Here is a 16,972-nt window from a genome sequence, read left to right as displayed (position 1 = left end):
ACCATAAGTTTATTAATTGCTAAATTTATATCATCTACATGAAAGTAAGTGAATCAAATGTAAATCCCATGTAATATGCAAATCCATCACAGATCTCTATCTAACAAATCTACCAAGGAAATTTAATGGTTTGCACAAAAAATTATTTTTCAGTACACATAACATAAAATTTTCATTGTAAGCCTGGTGCCAGTAACTGACAGCCGTCTTCCTAGCCACTCAGAGACTGAGACCTAAGAATCATGGTTTGAAACAATCCTAGGCAGAAAAAGTCCATGGGACTCTTTAATCACACGAAAAATGCCAGAAGTGGAGCTATGGCTTAAGTTGTACAGCACTAGCCTTATGCCCCAAAATGCTAAGGGACAGTGCCCAGGCTCTGAGTTCAAACTTCAAGACTGTCACACACAAAAATTGCGTTGTAAGCCAAGGTACCATTGGCAACTCACACATGCATAGGAAAATATCTCTAAGCTTTTTTCATCCTACAGTATAAAGAGAGAACTCTCCAATTCTTCATATTTCTTCAAATGGAAATTACTCATTTTGGAACCACAAAACCAACCTAGAATTTTTAGATTTCCTCAAGGGTAAGTATCTTATATGTAATGTACATCTTACAGGAATGCGTGCATCTTCAGATTGGACAGTGTCTAGGTCCTTCCAGTGCTAATGAGGTCTGAGGTCCTCAAAATCATATTTGTATTTTACAGTTTCTTTTTCTCTTTATATTAATTTTATTCATACCATTTTGTAAATAGGCTGAAGAGGTGATTCATTTATTTTATATGATGCCTACTTTCTTGAGAATAAGTAATTACATACTCTACGAAAATTCAAATGCTGTGAAAAATAAGACTTTTAGTCAGAATTGAGATTTCCTGTGAGAAGACATTGAAATGATGCTTTATAACTTTATAATCACCAGCCAAAGGCTAGTTTGATTTTATAAAGAGAGGGTAACTGTGTTAATGATAATTTTCAATTTTCCTCTTATTAGGATAGTTTTATATTTAGAAGAATAAATGAACAAAATAATTATCTGTCTGACATGCTGTGCTTTTCTTTCTTAACTGTCCTACATAAATTCTTTAGACCAAAAAAAATCAAAGTTTGTAGAACAAATGAATTAATCGAGAAACTAATTGGGCCATGTTTCTACTTTTAATAGTAAGCCTTGGTAAACGTCTGCGAAAATCTATAAAATCTATAACCAAGCAGACTATATTAATAAAATAGGCTCCTTCTACTTTTTTGGAAATATTTTCTTTATGTTAACTCTCTTATTTCTTTACAATATTAAAAATATCACAGAGCATATTTAATAATTACAATAATAAAGTTTTGTAGAGAAATAATAAGGAAAATTATGAAAATAGCAAACTAACTCAGGGAATATTCTGTAAATAAATCTCACTTATTTGTGAGTAACGCAAATGCTCCCTGCAATAGATTTCAATTGGAAGATTCAATATCCAAAGATTTCATGTTAAGAAATCTTGTGGTTCCTATCAATACTAAATCCACAACCAAAGTAGAAGGCCTGCTACAGATTACATGATATTTCACTCATCATTTATTTTGCCGGTTTTGTAATCTTGCTTTAATATTTGCACCATAACACTAAAGGGATTTGGTGAGACATTGTAGAAGAATTTGTAACACTATAAAATACTTCTAGGGGGAAGGGTAGAGAGAGAAGAGATGAGATGAGAAACAGACAGAGGATTTATTTCTTACCAAAACATCTCTGTTTCCCACATGACTGTAGATGGGATAATAGATTTCCCCCTGCATGGGATTTTCACAGATGTTTACAGAGCAGCGTCTTCCAAATAATATCTTACACTATCCCATGACCCCAAATGGTGATGTCTGGAATATTTTAACACTCTCACAGACACCAATATACAAAATAATCCTTTGTATTCACTAGTTAAGAGTGCAAAAACTCACACCTATTTACTAAATATGCAAACTTAGGCATTAAGTAAGGCAGATTCAGTGGCTCACACTGAAGAGACAGAAGGATTGCAGTTTAGGACAGCCCCTGGCAAAAAGCAAATTAGCAAAATCCCATCTCAAGATTAGTGGTAAACATTCTATAATCCCAGCTCCAGAGGTGGCATTGATAGGAAGATTTGCAATTGAAGCTGGCACAGGCAAAAAGCTTGAGATTTTTTTTTGTAATCCATAGCAAAAAGGGCTGGGAATATGTCTCAAGTGGTAGAGTGCTTGTCTAGCAAGTGGAAGTCCTGAATTCAAACCCCAGTCCCACCCAAAAGTGAAAAAGAAAGAAATTAAGATGATACCAAATGATATCCTGGCATCACTACAGGATTGCTAAATGACGGTGAGCAAGTCGCCATTCCCATCTATCCTGTTTGGAACACTTTACATCTTCTTGGATTTATTAGTTCTTGTGGTAGGTACTTCATAAAGACTACATCTAAATAAGACAGACAGACAGACAAACTTGGTACTTGGTTGGACTTGATACTGGATCTTGACTAAACTTGATACTCAGGGCTTCCTGAATGAATTTGGTACTGAAATGAACTCAGAGCCTAAATACTAAGCAAGTACTCTACTAGAGCTAAACTCCCACTTATTTATTTATTCATTCATTCATTTAGTTTAAATTTTTTATATAGCATCTCTAACTTTACCGACACTGGCCTTGAACTCACTATCCCCTCAGAGCACTGACATTACAGTTATACGCTACTATAGTTTTGTTAACTATAATAATGTACTCCAAAGTTGTAATGTATGAAAGAAAATGATAGGAGCTGTGAGGTAACTAAAATGACAGAATCAACGTTTCTGAGAGGACGAATCTGAGATTTCTTTCAGGAAATGGCATTTCACCATTGAAAGGTCTGGACCACTATGGACTCTAAATGACAAAAGACGGACTTTGACTGCTTTCTATAGTGTAATGTTCAAATACTGTCTTCATTTCCACTTTATCTATCACTTTATCAGTACAGAACCAGCAAACAGGAATATTAGACAAGAGAAAAAGAAAGAAGGGAAGGAGAGACTATCTTCTTATATGAAGATGCATTTCAAGCCAGCGACACAGAGGGATTACTCTGTCTTGTGGGAATTTCCTCTAAGAATTAAGCATAAGACAAGTTAGGCTGGTTGTGTCTCAAGAAAGAAATGGTGGGGCTGGGTAGGTGGCTCAGTGGTAGAGCGCTTGCCTTGCATGCCTGAGGCCCTGGGTTCAATTCCTCAGCACCACATAAGCAGAAAAGAAAAAAAAAAGAAAGAAATGGTGAGGATGGGGGAGGGGGTAACATACATAATCCTATGAGTCAAAGGCTTATCCAAGGTTCATTGAATCTCTTGAACTGCCAAGTTCTGCCTACAGTCCTCAGGGTCATAAACAATATATCTCACCTCCAAATCAGTAGAAAAACAACTCTCATAGCAGTGAGTGAAACCCAGCTTTCTCTGATTTAAAATTGTACATGACTTTACAATAAAAACATATATTAAGAAAAAATTGTACATGAGATACTGTATGGAGGTGATGCAGCAACAAGTCTTAACTGTGGAGATGGAAATCAAAGTGAAAGATATTTCAGAATTGACTGCTATTGCCTCTTAGCCTGGCTTATACTAATACAGAAATACATAGGGGAAATTGGAGAATCAGAAGAACATAAAACCTTAGGTTGGAGCAGTAAGGGAACCAATATCGGAATGTATGAAAAAAATCACAATGTATATTTTCCAAAAAGAAAACTTTTAGGAATGATTTTCGATGCACCGTGTGTGTTTACAAAACTTACAATATCCCAAGAGTGAGTGACCCAGTGGGGAGGAGAGTTAGAATGTTAGGTGAGAAGTGAAATGGCTCAGATGAGCTCAATGGTGCCTAAACAGCAACGTGGTCATGGCTGCTCCATCTCTGAATGTCCCGAGAGTCATTGTTGTACTTGTGGTTTCTGTATATTACTCACTAAAAATATCTTGCCTTGGTTTCAAATATTCTTCTAGACAGTACAGAGGGCAAAAAATCAAATAAAAATAACCAAAGTATTAGTTTCTGAAATCAGCATTCTTATGGAAGAGAGACAAACCATAAACAAAAGTTACCTATATATATGCATATATATATGAGTATGCTCAATGTGTAAAAATATTACACTCATATACAGGGAAACAGATGTAACAAGGGAAAAGAATCAGTAAGTATTGAAAACCTAATTAAGTAGGATGAGAGGGGAGAGGAAACAAGGAGGTCAGGAAAGATCTCTTTGAGGGTACGATTTATCACATTAAACACACGGTTGCCACCTTACCTTTAACTTTGAAGTTTGTGACATGATATTTACATGGTTCTTTCATTTTCATGGAGATTCTGCATCAGAAATTTCCATAAAGTGGGGATAATCTCTCCACTTCTTCATCTGCTTGCCTCAGTTTTGTTGTCCTATGAAATATTAATAAGCCTTACTTTTGCCTTCTTTTATTCTCTCAGGGCAATTATATCATTCATTCATGCATGCATATGTGCATGCAGTCTGCAATTATTTGAGAGATCAATGTACACATATGCATATTTCTTATCCAAAAAACCCCCAATATTTTCCAAACACCTGGGGCTCACACTTATAATCCTAGCTACTCAGGAAGCTGAGACCTGAGAATCATGGTTCAAAGCCAGCCTGGGCAGGAAAGACTGTGAGACTCTTATTTCCAATTAACTAAAAAAAAAGTCCAGAAATGGAGCTATGGCTCAAGTAGTAGAAAACTAGTCTTGAGAACAAATGCTCAGGGACAGCACCCAGCTTCTGAGTTCAAGCACCAAGACCAGCAACAACAACTAAAAAAGCAACTACAACCAAAAATAAACCCCACAATCTCCAGATTGATAACAAAAGATAATCGCAGTTAAATAAATAATTACATGAATAACGCTTTACTTATAATTGTTCAAATGTTGAAAAGGACAATTACTGGCTACTCTGGGTATATGCTAAGGATAGCAAAAGAGGTGATGATTAGAAAATGAGAGTAATATGGGCAAAAACTCACTGACAGAGAGGAGTCACTGCTAGCTCAGTAACTCATTGACAAGCAAGATGAAAAATCCTTTGAATTCCTATTTGTATCTTTAGCCCTAGAACCATCCCTAATTGGAGCAGAATAAACACTCATCAATGTTTCCTTTACAGAGTGATGAGGAAAATAATTACTGGAATACTTGAGAAATTAGCAAGTACACAGAATATTATACATACAGTACAATTTATATGACATGACTTGCTAATGAATATGTTTGTTCTTTTGTTTAGGGTAAATATTACTTAAAGACAAGTGTTAACTTTCTGTGTAACCCATGTGCTGCACGGAACTAAACTAATTCTCAGATTCAAATTAAATTCTCAGGGCTTATAAAAGAAATTATTTTTTCATGCTATCTGAAATGAATGTATGTTAAAAAGAAATATGGGCTGGGTTTACTTATGTAGTACTTCCAATATAAAGTTGGGATTTATAGCCTACATTAATTATATAAGCTATAAAACAATGGTTCTGCTCTCTCGCTTGGAAATTCGCTTTCACTTCATAGGAGCAAGACATTTTCCTCTGTTGTATCTAGTTTTTGTTAAAGATATCTGCTGAATTTGGAGGTCCTATATTTTCCACTCTGAGAGAGAACTAGTTGCCACATCAAAATACGCAGTACAATTGAATTCCCCAATGCTTTTTTTCCAAAATTTATTCACTTATTCCTAACCTGGAATGATAATAATAGATATTTATATCCAGTTTTATAGCTGGGTGTTTTGTAGATTCGGATGGATTAACAGGAGTGACAGGGCAAATCAGTATTGTAGTTTGATCTTCTAAATGTTTCTTTGAGTTCTTCATCATCTGCCATTCTCAATATGTCATTTTTACAGGTACCCAACTTTTGCTCCTAAACCTTTGCCAAAGCATCCTTACTGACACTACAGCAAATTTTGTTACCTCAGTAAATAAAGTGATTATTTTTATATCTATATATTTTTATATCTAGATATCTATATATATATTGATTCTTTTAGAAATGGTCAATGGAAGCCACAAACTATCATATATTGTAGAGATAGGAAAAGAAGCCTGATTGTATTGAGTTTAACTATAAAGGAAATGAATACAAATTAAGTTTTCAATGAGTTTGACCAGGAAGCAATGGAGAGAAAGTGGGAGTTTCAAGGAATCAAGTAGCTAAAAAAGAAATACTTAGAAGGGCCTAGAGGAATGGGAAAGAAGTCACAGATGATTTTAGTCTCAGAGAAAGTGGGAAGGTAAGTTGAGTATTCAGCTAAAGGAGTAGAGAAAAAAATTGGAAATGATGCAGGAACAACACAAACTTGAAAAGGACAACATAACAGAGAACAAATTAGAATGACCTGTTAAATAGGAGACAAGATAATCTACAGAAAAAAATATCAAACTTAAAATACATTATTACAAATATTTATCAAGCATTAAAATTCAACTAGTTTTATTTTGTAATTTGAGCAAAACTCTTTGTTATTTTGATGTAAAACCAATAACAAGCAATTTCTTCAGATGCCTCTCCAGTAAACCCAAGCCAAAATAAGCATAAGCAATAATGTAACTTGATTATAGATGAGTGGTATTATCTGTGCCAATGTCCTATAAAAATAATCATTACAGAAGCCAAAGTTGTGGTCAAAGATGCTTGAGTCTAAATTGAAATCATTTCTAGATCAAATTTTGGGACACTTCTAAGGTTATTTAAAATAATTTAATGATCATGATCATAGTTAATGTATTTTAAATCCCACGTTAAGGTTTTCCTTTTGAATAGTCATTAACATTTCTGTGATACAAAAAAAATCCAACAACAAAGTCTGAATGATAATGATAATAGATGGTAATAATAGCATCTAAATTAGCATAAATCATTGGGAACATCTGATTATAAAAAAGGAAAGCAGTTTAGCACATGGTCATATTTCATATCATCACTGTGAGATATTATAATTCGATTGTCTAGTCTTTCTATGAAAGTTAGCTCCTTCAGGAATGTCTTAATGAATAATAAAACTGACTTGATTTTTTCCACTGCAGTCAACTTTTCTGTCACGCTATTAATGATTAATAATGGCTGTATGCACAATCGTTTTTGCTTCCCCAGACAAAAGTCACATTCTAACATAAGACTTTTATTTTTAAGTTGTATAAGAGGTAAAAAGATACTCTGAACATACAGAACACCTGAAATTCAAGACAGGAAAAAAAACTGTCAATCAATACGTTTATTCTACTTTGCAAACCTACCTTTTGTAATACCCAGGCTTCAGTGAATTTTCTTCACCCTATAAGAAGAGATTGTACTTCTTTCATATGTACTATATTGTCTCCATTGAAATTTTCTATTTGAATAGGGTGGGTCTGAACTTATAGCTAGCCAGGAATGGGGTGGGGGGGGGGTAGAGCATTATTTCAAGGATATGTTCAGCTGAATAAAGGAAATGATCATTCATATTTTAAACATTTATATACATATATGTGTTTCTCAGTACATTTACAAGAACAGCATCCTTAAACAAAGGTCTGAAAATGCCGGTAAAAGCCAAATATAATAACATTGTTATTCTGCTACTTATTAACAGAACAGCACACTCTATAACAATTAGATGTGAATATTGCAAACTGAATTTAATATTAAGCTGTCTTTGAAATGCCACTTTGCAGCAGGTTCTTAAATGCTTAAAGCACAGCAGGAGGTTAACTCCATCTTCAAATATTAAATCAAAACCTTTTTTTTTAAACCTGAGAAATCTTACTGAAAGCCAGGGATCCTTTTTAAGAGAGAATTATTCAAACTAAACCTCCCAACTATTGTTCAAATGTGGTCTTTTCCATAATAAAAAGGTAGAAGACAAGATAGAATGGATGGCAAAAGACAGATAGATGATAGATAGATAGATAGATAGATAGATAGATAGATAGATAGATAGATAGATAGATAGGTAGATAGATAGTTGATCTCAGTAAATGAATCCTCATGCTCTTTTGTGACAGAAGGCAGATTCTTTTCTTAAAACAATAATTGAACAGTTCATCTATTTCATGCTGTGTTTTCATATTTTCTTCTATCTACCTTAACTCATAGAAGGTTTAATACTTCTTTGTATTTATCAAGGATGCCTAACACTTACTGGTTTGACAACCCTTCATAATATGTTACAAACACATTAACGTTCAGCATAAAAGTGTCTACAGTGTCACTTTCTTTCTATTTTTCTTGGCAGTACTGAGGTTTGAACCCAGGCCTTGTTCTTGCTAGGCAGTATTCTACCACTTGAGCCACACCCAGATCCCTTTTGCACTTACTTTTTCTTAGACAAGGTCTTGTGTTTTGGCATGGAATTAGTAAAACTGACACACTCAGACCCATGCCTACAACAAAGCTGGAGCCACAGAGATAAATCAGAACTTGTTCACTGAGATGGGATCTTATTAGCATTTTTTGCCAGGTCTGGCCTCAACTCACAATTTTTCTGAATTCTGCCTCCCAAGTAACTAAGAACACAAGCAAGGGCCACCATGCCGTGCTCTGCTCTGCTATAATTCTCTCTATATAACTTTATTTACTTCCTATCCTTTCACATAGCTAAATAAGCACTACCAACCTACACATCAGTGATTATAAATATTTCCAAGATGGTATTTTTCCATCCTCATGTCAAGCACATTAACTGTCAACCACAACACCCCTGTGTCAGAGGCAAACTCCCCTAGTGCTGACTGGAAGCCTTATGTGAATCGTTGCGGCAGTCCACATGCATTTTCTTGAGAAGCAGAGATTCTCTCTTAGACAGCACCTAGAGAGCCACACAACCAGGAACCTGATATAACTTAGTTGCAGTACAAAGCAAAAAGAATGTGAAACACTGCCTAAAGTCTCATATAGTCATACCTAATGAAGAAATGCTTATGTAGTGTTGTTAATGTGATAGTGTTTTTCTTTCTCTAGTTTTACTCATTCTTCCCTATTTTTATTTGTTTCTTATTTCTAGCAGAGAAATGTCCAATATGAGGGCAACTGAAGAAATTATTTTTAAGTAGATGTTGATTTTTAGGAATTTATAATAAGATTATCAGTTTGATTTCTCCAAGGCAAAGCTCTCAGTGACAGAGAGTAAGAACCCACCTCTAACTTATCCAATATAGAAAGGCAGATGCATTCCGCACATGGTTATTTGCTTTCTCTATTTTATGGGCATTGCCACTCTCTTTAAAATTGAGTCTATAAATAATATATAAGTGGAAATCTATCAGATGGGGCTTGTTTACTTGTATAATACTAATAATTCAAGATTTATACCTTGCATTTTAACTGAGAGAATCTGATTAAATCATAGGCATATCGAATATAATTTTTCAATTCTATAGATTTGTGCTAAAAAAAAAACTAAAGTTACAAGAGCTGAATAGATTGGGTAGTTGAAGTAAAATACCATAGTGTAAACTGAAAGACAAATATGACTCTCATTCCTAGTGAAAGCCACTGTGTAATGTGAGTCAGGGCCTTCTACCTTCAGGACACCCCAGCGTCCTTAATTCCAAAATTGAAATATCAATCATACTAACCTTGTACAATACAGCCAAATATTTTCTGCTTGATACTATATTAATAGAAGATTATAAGGGATTTTTCAAATGTCCTCAATTTGCACCTCAAACCTAAAATGATCAGAAAACTTTCAATAAACCAAAACTAAGCCAGAGTTCATGCATACGAAGACCACATGAGAGTAATGACGCAATGTCAGAACTCTCAGAGAGCACAAGCTAAAGAATCAGGTCCAACCTCCACCAGAAGCCATGCAACCTCTACTAACTGCAAAAAAAAGGAAGCATCGACAATCAAAAAAGAATTTGTTATATTCTGCATAGTAAATACAGCGTTTAAGGTCAGATGTTTTTCTGCACTTTCTCTACAGCTTTTTTTCCCCCTTTGGCAGTTGTGGGGCTTGAACTCAGGGCCTGGGTGCTGTCCTGAGCTTTTCCATCAAGGATAGGACTCTACCACTTTGAGCCATAGTATCACTTCTGGTTGTCTGGTAGTTAATTGGAGATAAGAGTCTCATGAACTTTTCTGCCCAAGCTAGTTTGGAACCATGATCCTCAGATCTCAGCCTCCTGAGTAGTTAGCATTACAGGCATGACACACTAGAACCCAGCTCAGCTTTTTATAACTATGATAAAACACTTCAGATAATCAACTTAAAAAGAGAGGTTTATTTTAATTCACAGCTTTTGGAGATTTCAATTTATGATTGGTCGGCCTTATTGCTGTGCTAAGACAGCACATTAGGGCGGGGACATGTGCTCATCTCAGGAGGGCGGGAACCAAAAAGACAGAGTGAGGGCCAGTCCCACAGTTGCCTCAAAGATCACACTCTCAGTAACACAAGCCCCTCCACGAGGCCTTACCTCTTAAAGTACTCACAACCTCTCAATTGAACCAATCCAAGGACTAAGCCTTCAATGCATCCACCTTTGGGGTACATTTATGATCCTCACGATAGCTTTGAGAGAAGTATGGGGTAAATATGGGATAAGTCCTAATGGGTCATATGAAGAAAACTGCAAGAAAATCACTCATGGAAACAAGCAGCTGGGGCATAGTGTGTCTGAAAAGAAAATCAAATGCAACTTCTGCCCTTTCTCAGTATTCTAAGCACTTAGAAAAGGACCTGTGGTTCCTCTGTCACCGAAAACAATCACACAGGAGTCAGAGGAAGCAGAAGGAGTTGTTGGTGCTGCTGGGGTGGACACTGCTTCAAGCACAATTCTCTACTTAGGGCATGGCTAGGAGGCTTTAGTCTTATGGAGAAAAAGAAAAGGAAGACTGACAGTCTTCTCTGTATCTTTTAATGCACAGGATGGGAGAGTTACGTTAAACAACACCCAAGGAACCAGTGCTCTTACCTCCATAGAAGGATCAGAAGAAATGACACAGAACACACTATCAATAAACCCAGAGGTTTTAGCAGCAAATATTTAAAATTTTCCCTTGATAAGCACAATATATTGCAAAATTTTAAGTGAGAGAAAAAAATTCAGAGAAAAAAATTCTAAATTGAGGGGCGGGGGGAGGCTGGAAAGGGATGTGTAAACAAAGGAGGAGGCTGCAATGCTTGATAAGAAATGTAAGCATTGACCTGCCCATGTAATTGTAACCCCTCTGTACAGTGTGTTCACACACACACACAAAAAAAAGAAATGTACTTGTGGATGGGAAGGGGAAACAAAGGAGGAGGCTACAATGCTTGATAAGAAATTTACTCATTATCTTGCCCATGTAATTGTAACCCCTCTGTACGGTATTTTCACAATAAAAAATGAGAGAAAAAAATTCTAAATTGAGAGGATAAAACAAACAAAAACGGAGTTACCCATGAAGCAGCCTTGAACAGTCACAGGGAAGTCATCTTGATGCCTGTGGCCATTTACCTCAGAACTGCAGCATAAACTAACTTAAAGTCATGATCTTTGGGTAACATTGTCACTCCAGAAACATACCACCACCCTAATAATACAAGTAGCATTAGTCCTGTCTTAAAGAGTTAGAAACTAATGTTCAGTGAACATATACAAATTGACTGTGGTCACATAGACAATCTTGTTATGATTACTTTAACACTTAAAACAGCTAAAGCAGACAAGCATACAGCTTGTAATCCCAACACTTCAGAGGCAGGAGGAATGCTAGTTTGAGGCCAGTCTCAGCTACATAGTTGAAGGCCAGACTGGAATATATAAAATGATCCGATCTCAAAAACAACCTCAAACTTAGCTAAACGCCCCACTTTTTCTTTGGTAGCCATGTACATCAAAGATGATTGCTCAGTATCTGATTACCTTATGCCTCATAGAGTTAGCTGTTTGGTATTTAGAATATCCTTGATTTTTCTAAATTTTATTCCCCATAATTATCGTTGAAGTTTAGACATTCAGAGGAGGGAGAAGTTGAGCTCCTATCATGATATTAAAAGTGAAATTTTTTATCACATCATGCATTCATTATAATATAAAAAATTTAAGTTACTAGGTGCCACTATAAGTACTTTATCAATGTATTAGTAATGTCTGCTAATAATATCCATGTATGACAGGAATAATGGGGTTCAAATAGTTTGTACATATTATCACATTTACAGCAAGAGGTCAAGAAGAGTCTTAGCCAAAAAGAGTTAGACTCTAGATTTGTGAATGTTTCTACCAGCCAATGGTGACTTGAAAGGAAGATTTATAACTTTGAGTGTATGTGTATGTGTGGGGGTAGGGGTATGTGTATCCTGCTAAAATTCATGTTACGGAAGAATATACTTCCAACCTAAATCCAAAGGTTACTTACATTCATCTTTGTTTTGCCTTTTGATTTAGGGTATCATTTTATGGACTAGTGTAGTATATATCATAACTTAAAAGCAGAGATCTAATCCTATAATTTTACATCCCATTTGTGACTTGATATATGTTAACCAGTTTGCTCAATTGTACAGTAAAAAAATCAAATTGAGAAAATATAAGGGAAATGCACTTTGCCTCTAAAGGTACTAAAAAATGTATAGATTACACAAGAGAAGAAGAAATGAAACAAATATCAAAATACTGGGTACTAGGTTAATATCTGCTACAAAAAGAACATCTCTCTCTGACTAGTCTATAAATACAAATGGCTCTTTCCCCACAGTTCAAGGTATATTTCTGGACCTACCTTTTCTGAACTTTGACAAAATAAAATAAAATGTAAATATATGTGACTGATGGATTGGGTTTACACTATAGTTTAATGAAAGGCAATGAAACCTAGGCATAAAACTAATAGGCAACATCCGTAAAAGCAGTGCAGCTCTTAATTAGCTATATATGTATGTCTTTCTTTCAAGAGCATGACTATAAAAGTTAAGTCGGGGGTGGGGGAGGGGAAGTGAGAGAAAATGAGGGTCAGGGAAACACTGTTTGACAAGAAATGTACTCACTATATTACTTATATAAATGTAACCCCTCTGCACATCATCTTTACAATAAAATAAACTAATTAAAAAAAGTTGAAGTCTAGTCACATTTCCTGACTTTGAGTCATTGGCTGGCCTTCCCTCATCAAAAGACCTTGTACAAGATATATAACCTTTCTGAACTTGGCTGAAATCTTAGATTGTCTGAAAATTCAGAGAGATAGTATTGACAGAGAACCTTGATAGTGCCTAGTAAACAGCACATAAACTGGAGTTGCTTTGAACATGAATAGCTCTGTGGTCACCATCCTAATTCATACTAGACAGAAATAAATTCCATTAAATGAGGAACAAAACTTTTATTATTTAAATTATTTTTAAATTATCTTTTGAATTATTATCTTTAAATTATCTTTTATCTCTTATTTACATAAAACTCTGAAATCAAAAACAATCTTATTCTATCTTCACTGGGCATTTTTCATTATTCTGACAGGGGATATGTTCAGTTTTAGTCATGTATAGCATCAGAAGAGATTTCAAAAATGAAAAAAAAGTATTTAAAATTTCTTTCTGAGCCATGCTCTGCACTTTGATTATATTTTAAATTCACAAGAGTTGCTTATTTACAAGCAACAGTGAAAGACAAGATGTATTCTGCCCACATGGCAGGGAGACAGCCTTCTGAACTTGAATTTATTCAACTTCTTGATCTTGTTATCAATATATGAGAAGAAAATAGAGAAGCAGCTCAAGCTACACCATGGAGATGTAATCTGCAAGGCTTAGAGATGTGGAGACACTGAAATATACTTGGCCTGGTTTCTTTAACAAATAAATAAATTAGAAGAAAAATGAAGGTTCAGCTACAGATTAAAACATTCCATGTCTGCAGGGCACAGGTAGCTCATGTCCATTTCCTAGCTACTCAAGAGGCTGAGATCTAAGGGTTACAGTTCAAAGTCTGTGAGCCTCTTTTCTCTAAAGGAAAAAAACTCTAGAAAACCTGAAGTGGTGCTGTGGCTCAAAGTGATAAAGTGCTAGTCTTGAATGCAAAAGCTTAGGGACAATGGCCAGGCCCTGGGTTTAAGGCCTGTGACCAATAACAACAGCAAAAAATACTATGTCCATTGTTCACCTGATTAGATTCTGGTAAAAAAACAAACAGGCTATAAAAATTGAATATTTAGAAGACATAAAAGTTTAACTAATACCAATATTTGAAATTTGGATGTTATTAGGGTTTTAAAGATATGATAGTGGTAGCATGTGCACTGTAAAACAAAGAATTGTTTTTTTAATATATATTTTTATTGTAAAGATACTGCACAGAGGAATTACAGTTACCTTAGTAAGGTAATGAGTCCATTTCCTATCGAGCATTTTACCTCCTCCTTTGTTTTTCCCCTACCAACCCTTTCCCTCCCCACCTCCCCAACTCCACCCCCAGGCCCCACTGCCCACAAAGTTGTAAAGTTCATTTTCAACATAGTGTCTTGTACATCTCATTGTTACAATGGGTCAACCTGAATCCTTATTTCAGCATTTTGTTATTTCCCTTTCCCTCCCCAAATTAGAAAAATGTATATACAAGATGCAGGGCACCAGAATCAAATACAGTTACAATAGGGGTTGTACCATGGGGGAAGAACATACAAAGAAACAAATAAAAACATGTTTAAATAGGGATACAGGTGGATCCGTTGCAACGATGAGACGTACAAGATGTTTTGTCAAAAAACGAACTTTACAACTTTGGTGGAGGGGGGAGGCACGGGGAGGGTGGCTGGGTGGGGCGGGGACCTGGGAGATGGGAGGGCAGAGATGGTAAGGGGAAACAAAGGAGGAGGCAACAATGCTTGATAAGAAATGTACTCATTACCTTGCTCATGTAATTGTAACCCCTCTGTACTGTATTTTCACAATAAAAAAAAACTTATTAAAAAACAACAACAAAAATCACAAACAAGGCCATACTAAAGCTACCAGCATTATTCACCATAGCTAAGATATGGAACCAACTCAGATGCCCCTCAGTAGATGAATGGATCAAGAAAATGTGGTATATAAACACAATGGAATTCTATGTCTCCATCAGAAAGAATGACATTGCTCCATTTGTTAGGAAATGGAAAGACTTAGAAAAAATTATATTAAGTGAAATAAGCCAGGCCCAAAGAAATATAGGTCCCATGGTTTCCCTTATTTGCAATAACTAGTATATGTCTAGGACAAGCAGAAGGGGTCAAAAGTTATGTACATATGACCAAACAATTCGTTTCATCTTACATAATACACTAATGTATATATGAATAAATTTGTATGGGTATGTAATTTGCTTAAACAGATTATCTATTAGAAGAAAAATAAGTGAACTATTGAAGCAAGGTGGTGAGTACTTACAGCTTCATTAATCTATTTTGTTAGTTTTGGGTTATGTTTGAAACTTTCCATAGTAAGTGTTGTTTTTTTTAGAAATAAATTCTGGTCTTTTGAAACATAATGAATATGTAAAAATTAATTGTTTTGCCTTAAGAAGGTTCTCCCAAGCTGGCGCTGGTGGCTCATACCTGTAATCCTAGGTACTCAGGAGGCTCAGATCTGAGGATTGCAGTTCAAAGCCAGACTGGGCAGGAAAGTCTGTGAGCCTTTTTTTTTTTATAAGTTTTTTATTGTGAAAATACTATACCGAGAGTTTACAGTTACATGAGCAAGGTAATGAGTACATTCCTTATCCAGAATTAAATCACAGAAAAAGCTGAAAGTGGTGCTATGGCTCAAGTGGTAGAGTGCTAACCTTGAGCAAAAGGAGCTCAGGAGCAGTGTCCAGGCCCAGAGTTCAAGCTTCAGAACCAGCAAAAAAATCTATTTTATGTAGCTATTTTGTGGGCTGAAATTCTTTGTGCCATGATTTTTTGATTTGCCTCCAATTTCCAAGGGTAGCATGAAATAATATTGCAAGAGGTATTTTTTCTGTTCCTAGGATGTTATATATTTATCATCATAATCTGTCCATATACAATATTGCACTTACTACATTAATATTCTGGTTACACAACTGATACGTTCAGAATATTTGTTGAAAAGCCATTTCAAAGCCAATAATAAATTATTTGATAGTTATCCTGAGTTACCATCCATTATTAACATTTTTGCTGGAAAAAAAACAAACGAAGAGACAGATTTTTCATTTTAATATTATAATTATATTATCTTTAAATAGATGTACAAAGGGGTTTAATTCAACATGTCAGCTTATTCATCTTTAGTGCGTCTTGATCCATGTTACTCTATTCATTATTCTCCACTAACCTTATCTATCTCCTTAATTTTAGAGGTGAAATTTGATGAAATCAATCAAAATTTTTTTCATAAAGAAGTTTTTAGAATTTTTTTAAAAGATAAGACATAAACTAGTGAAAAGACAAGTTAAAGAATGTTGCATCTTAGAAGTCATGGCTTAAGGTGCAAAGTTTCTATAAGGCTAACAGCAAATTTCTATTAAATGAAAAGTTTTCCCTCTATTTCTAAGTAATAGATAAGAACTATCATTCCTTGATAAGAATTCAGAAGTTTCCTTATTATACAGATATGTGTAAATCTTAATTTAAATATAGATTTATCACATATTTTCTGGATTAAAATAACACATGTAATCCTAGCTACTCCAGGAAAACATGGCTCTAGTGGTAGAGGAGAATTCAAACCAAGTGAGCATAAGGCCCTGAATTCAAACTCCTGTATTACCTATGTATTGTTTATGTGTATTACACATCCAAAATCCCAATATTCAGGAGTCTGGGGCAGAAGGATCAGAATCTGAGGCTATCCAGGGCTACATAGCAAGCTATTCTCTCAAAGAAGAAGAAGAAGAAAAAAAAAACCTTTCATGTATTATACTGCTATAAGTCAGAATTCTGAAGCAGGTCTCATAGGGCTAAAATTAAGGCTATGTTCCTTGC

The sequence above is a fragment of the Dipodomys spectabilis genome, unplaced genomic scaffold (genome assembly GCF_019054845.1).
Source record: "Dipodomys spectabilis isolate Male_0828 unplaced genomic scaffold, ASM1905484v1 ptg000095l, whole genome shotgun sequence".
NCBI lineage: Eukaryota > Metazoa > Chordata > Mammalia > Rodentia > Heteromyidae > Dipodomys > Dipodomys spectabilis.
This window is presented reverse-complemented; position numbering follows the sequence as displayed.